This window comes from Protopterus annectens, chromosome 7.part1 (genome assembly GCF_019279795.1).
Source record: "Protopterus annectens isolate FY-2018-M chromosome 7.part1, PAN1.0, whole genome shotgun sequence".
Classification (NCBI taxonomy): domain Eukaryota; kingdom Metazoa; phylum Chordata; order Ceratodontiformes; family Protopteridae; genus Protopterus; species Protopterus annectens.
The window spans coordinates 472,144,633-472,150,632 of NC_056740.1; positions in this window are offsets into that span (position 1 = coordinate 472,144,633).

The following is a 6,000-nucleotide window of genomic DNA, read 5'->3' on the forward strand; positions in this document are numbered from 1 at the left end:
ATACTAAGTACATTGTATCCTGTAAGTCCCCTCCTGTCCCAACCCTGTACTATAAGATATGTATACTAAGCACATTACATCCTGTAACTCCCCTCCTGTCCCAACCCTGTACTATAAGATATGTATACTAAGTACATTGTATCCAGTAACTCCGCTCCTCTTCCAACCCTGTACTATAAGATACGTATACTAAGTACATTGTATCCTGTAACTCCCGTCCTGTCCCAACCCTGTACTATAAGATATGTATACTAAGGACATTGTATCCAGTAACTCCACTCCTCTTCCAACCCTGTACAATAAGATATGTATACTAAGTACATTGTATCCAGTAACTCCCTTCCTGTCCTAACCCTGTACTATAAGATACGTATACTAAGTACATTGTATCCAGTAACTCCCTTCCTGTCCCAACCCTGTACTATAAGATACGTATACTAACTACATTGTGTCCTGTAACTCCCCTCCTCTTCCAACCCTCTACTATAAGATATGTAAACTAAGTACATTGTATCCTGTAATTCCCCTCCTCTTCCACACCTGTACTATAAGACATGTATACTAATTACATTGTATCCTGTAACTCACCTCCTGTCCCAACCCAGTACTATAAGATATGTATACTAAGTACATTGTACCCTGTAACTCCCCTCCTCTTCCATCCCTGTACTATAAGATATGTATACTAAATACATTGTATCCTGAAACTCGATTCCTCTTCCAAACCTGTACTATAAAATATGTATACTAAGTACATTGTATCCTGTAACTCCCCTCCTCTTCCAACCCTGTACTATAAGATATGTATACTAAGTACATTGTATCCTGTAACTCACCTCCTGTCCCAACTCTGTACTATAAGATATGTATACTAAGTACATTGTATCCTGAAACTCGACTCCTCTTCCAACCCTGTACTATAAGATATGTATACTAAGTACATTGTATCCAGTAACTCCCCTCCTATTCCAACCCTGTACTATAAGATATGTATACTAAGTACATTGTATCCTGTAACTCCCCTCCTCTTCCAACCCTGTACTATAAGATATGTATACTAAGTACATTGTATCCGGTAACTCCCCTCCTCTTCCAACCCTGTACTATAAGATACGAATACTAAGTACATTGTATCCGGTAACTCGCCTCCTCTTCCAACCCTGTACTATAAGATATGTATACTAAGAACATTGTATAATGTAACTCCCCTCCTCTTCCACCCCTGTACTATAAGATACGTATACTAAGTACATTGTATCCAGTAACTCCCCTCCTGTCCCAACCCTGTACTATAACATATGTATACTAAGCACATTGTATCCAGTAGCTCCCCCCCTGTCCCAACCCTGTACTATAAGATACATATACTAAGTACATTGCATCCAGTAACTCCCCTCTTCTTCCAACCCTGTACTATAAGATATGTATACTAAGTACATTGTATCCAGTAACTCCTCTCCTGTCCCAACCCTGTACTATAACATATGTATACTAAGTACATTGTATCCTGTAACTCCCCTCCTGTCCCAACCCTGTACTATAAGATATGTATTCTAAGTACATTTTATCCAGTAACTCCCCTCCTGTCCCAACCCTGTACTATAAGATATGTATACTAAGTACATTGCATCCAGTAACTCTCCTCCTGTCCCAACCATGTACTATAAGATACGTATACTAAGTACATTGTATCCTGAAACTCCCCTCTTCTTCCAACCCTGTACTATAAGATATGTTTACTAAGTACATTGTATCCAGTAACTCCACTCCTCTTCCAACCCTGTTCTATAAGATATGTATACTAAGTACATTGTATCATGTAACTCCCCTCCTCTACCACCCCTGTACTATAAGATAGGTATACTAAGTACATTGTATCCAGTAACTCCCCATCCTGTCCCAAACCTGTACTATAAGATATGTATACTAAGTACATTGTATCCAGTAATTCCCCTCCTTTCCCAACCCTGTACTATAAGATATGTATACTAAGTACATTGTATCCAGTAACTCCTCTCCTGTCCCAATCCTGTACTATAAGATACGTATACTAAGTACATTGTATCCAGTAACTCGCCTCCTGTCCCAACCCTGTACTATAAGATACGTATACGAAGTACATTGTGTCCAGTAACTCCCCTCCTGTCCCAACCCTGCACTATAAGATATGTATACAAAGTACATTGTATCCAGTAACTCCCCTCCTGTCCCATCCCTGTACTATAAGATATGTATACTAAGTACATTGTATCCTGTAAGTCAACACCTCTTCCAACCCTGTACTATAAGATATGTATACTAAGTACATTGTATCCAGTAACTCCCCTCCTGTCCCAACCCTGTACTATAAGATACATATACTAAGTACATTGTATCCAGTAACTCTCCTCCTGTCCCAACCCTGTACTATAAGATATGTATACTAAGTACATTGTATCCTGTAACTCGACACCTCTTACAACCCTGTACTATAAGATATGTATACTAAGTACATTGTATCCAGTAACTCCCTCCTGTCCCAACCCTGTACTATAAGATATGTATACAAAGTGCATTGTATCCTGTAACTCCCCTCCTGTCCAAACCCTGTACTATAAGATATGTATACTAAGTACATTGTATCCTGTAACTCACCTCCTGTCCCAACCCTGTACTATAAGATAGGTATACTAAGTACATTGTATCCTGTAACTGCCCTCCTGTCCCAACCCTGTACTATAAGATATGTATACTAAGTACATTGTATCCAGTAACTCCCCTCCTGTCCCAACCCTGTACTATAAGATATGTATATAAAGTACATTGTATCCTGTAAGTCCCCTCCTGTCCCAACCCTGTACTATAAGATATGTATACTAAGCACATTACATCCTGTAACTCCCCTCCTGTCCCAACCCTGTACTATAAGATATGTATACTAAGTACATTGTATCCAGTAACTCCGCTCCTCTTCCAACCCTGTACTATTAGATACGTATACTAAGTACATTGTATCCTGTAACTCCCGTCCTGTCCCAACCCTGTACTATAAGATATGTATACTAAGGACATTGTATCCAGTAACTCCACTCCTCTTCCAACCCTGTACAATAAGATATGTATACTAAGTACATTGTATCCAGTAACTCCCTTCCTGTCCCAACCCTGTACTATAAGATACGTATACTAACTACATTGTGTCCTGTAACTCCCCTCCTCTTCCAACCCTCTACTATAAGATATGTAAACTAAGTACATTGTATCCTGTAACTCCCCTCCTCTTCCACCCCTGTACTATAAGACATGTATACTAAGTACATTGTATCCTGTAACTCACCTCCTGTCCCAACCCAGTACTATAAGATATGTATACTAAGTACATTGTATCCTGTAACTCCCCTCCTCTTCCACCCCTGTACTATAAGATATGTATACTAAGAACATTGTATCCAGTAACTCGATTCCTCTTCCAAACCTGTACTATAAAATAGGTATACTAAGTACATTGTATCCTGTAACTCCCCTCCTCTTCCAACCCTGTACTATAAGATCTGTATACTAAGTACATTGTATCCTGTAACTCACCTCCTGTCCCAACTCTGTGCTATAAGATATGTATACTAAGTACATTGTATCCTGAAACTCGACTCCTCTTCCAACCCTGTACTATAAGATATGTATACTAAGTACATTGTATCCAGTAACTCCCCTCCTCTTCCAACCCTGTACTATAAGATATGTATACTAAGTACATTGTATCCGGTAACTCCCCTCCTCTTCCAACCCTGTACTATAAGATACGTATACTAAGTACATTGTATCCGGAAACTCGCCTCCTCTTCCAACCCTGTACTATAAGATATGTATACTAAGAACATTGTATAATGTAACTCCCCTCCTCTTCCACCCCTGTACTATAAGATACGTATACTAAGTACATTGTATCCAGTAACTCCCCTCCTGTCCCAACCCTGTACTATAACATATGTATACTAAGTACATTGTATCCAGTAGCTCCCCTCCTGTCCCAACCCTGTACTATAAGTTACATATACTAAGTACATTGCATCCAGTAACTCCCCTCTTCTTCCAACCCTGTACTATAAGATATATATACTAAGTACATTGTATTCAGTAACTCCCCTCCTGTCACAACCCTGTACTATAACATATGTATACTACGTACATTGTATCCTGTAACTCCCCTCCTGTCCCAACCCTGTACTATAAGATATGTATTCTAAGTACATTTTATCCAGTAACTCCCCTCCTGTCCCAACCCTGTACTATAAGATATGTATACTAAGTACATTGCATCCAGTAACTCCCCTCCTGTCCCAACCCTGTACTATAAGATATGTATACTAAGTACATTGTATCCTGAAACTCCCCTCTTCTTCCAACCCTGTACTATAAGATATGTTTACTAAGTACATTGTATCCAGTAACTCCACTCCTCTTCCAACCCTGTTCTATAAGATATGTATACTAAGTACATTGTATCATGTAACTCCCCTCCTCTACCACCCCTGTACTATAAGATAGGTATACTAAGTACATTGTATCCAGTAACTCCCCATCCTGTCCCAAACCTGTACTATAAGATATGTATACTAAGTACATTGTATCCAGTAATTCCCCTCCTTTCCCAACCCTGTACTATAAGATATGTATACTAAGTACATTGTATCCAGTAACTCCTCTCCTGTCCCAATCCTGTACTATAAGATACGTATACTAAGTACATTGTATCAAGTAACTCACCTCCTGTCCCAACCCTGTACTATAAGATACGTATACGAAGTACATTGTGTCCAGTAACTCCCCTCCTGTCCCAACCCTGTACTATAAGATATGTATACTAAGTACATTGTATCCAGTAACTCTCCTCCTGTCCCAACCCTGTACTATAAGATATGTATACTAAGTACATTGTATCCTGTAAGTCAACACCTCTTCCAACCCTGTACTATAAGATATGTATACTAAGTACATTGTATCCAGTAACTCCCCTCCTGTCCCAACCCTGTACTATAAGATATGTATACAAAGTGCATTGTATCCTGTAACTCCCCTCCTGTCCAAACCCTGTACTATAAGATATGTATACTAAGTACATTGTATCCTGTAACTCACCTCCTGTCCCAACCCTGTACTATAAGATAGGTATACTAAGTACATTGTATCCTGTAACTGCCCTCCTGTCCCAACCCTGTACTATAAGATATGTATACTAAGTACATTGTTTCCAGTAACTCCCCTCCTGTCCCAACCCTGTACTATAAGATATGTATACTAAGTACATTGTATCCTGTAAGTCCCCTCCTGTCCCAACCCTGTACTATAAGATATGTATACTAAGCACATTGTATCCTGTAACTCCCCTCCTGTCCCAACCCTGTACTATAAGATATGTATACTAAGTACATTGTATCCTGTAACTCCCCTCCTCTTCCAACCCTGTACTATAAGATATGTATACTAAGTACATTGTATCCTGTAACTCCCGTCCTGTCCCAACCCTGTACTATAAGATATGTATACTAAGGACATTGTATCCATTAACTCCACTCCTCTTCCAACCCAGTACAATAAGATATGTATACTAAGTACATTGTATCCAGTAACTCCCTTCCTGTCCCAACCCTGTACTATAAGATACGTATACTAAGTACATTGTATCCTGTAACTCCCCTCCTCTTCCAACCCTGTACTATAAGATATGTATACTAAGTACATTGTATCCTGTAACTCCCCTCCTCTTCCAACCCTGTACTATAAGATATGTATACTAAGTACATTGTATCCTGTAACTCACCTCCTCTTCCAACCCTGTACTATAAGATATGTATACTAAGTACATTGTATCCTGTAATTCCCTCCTCTTCCAACCCTGTACTATAAGATATGTATACTAAGTACATTGTATACTGTAACTGCCCTCCTCTTCCAACCCTGTACTATAAGATATGTATACTAAGTACATTGCATACTGTAACTCCCATCCTCTTTTCCTTACGC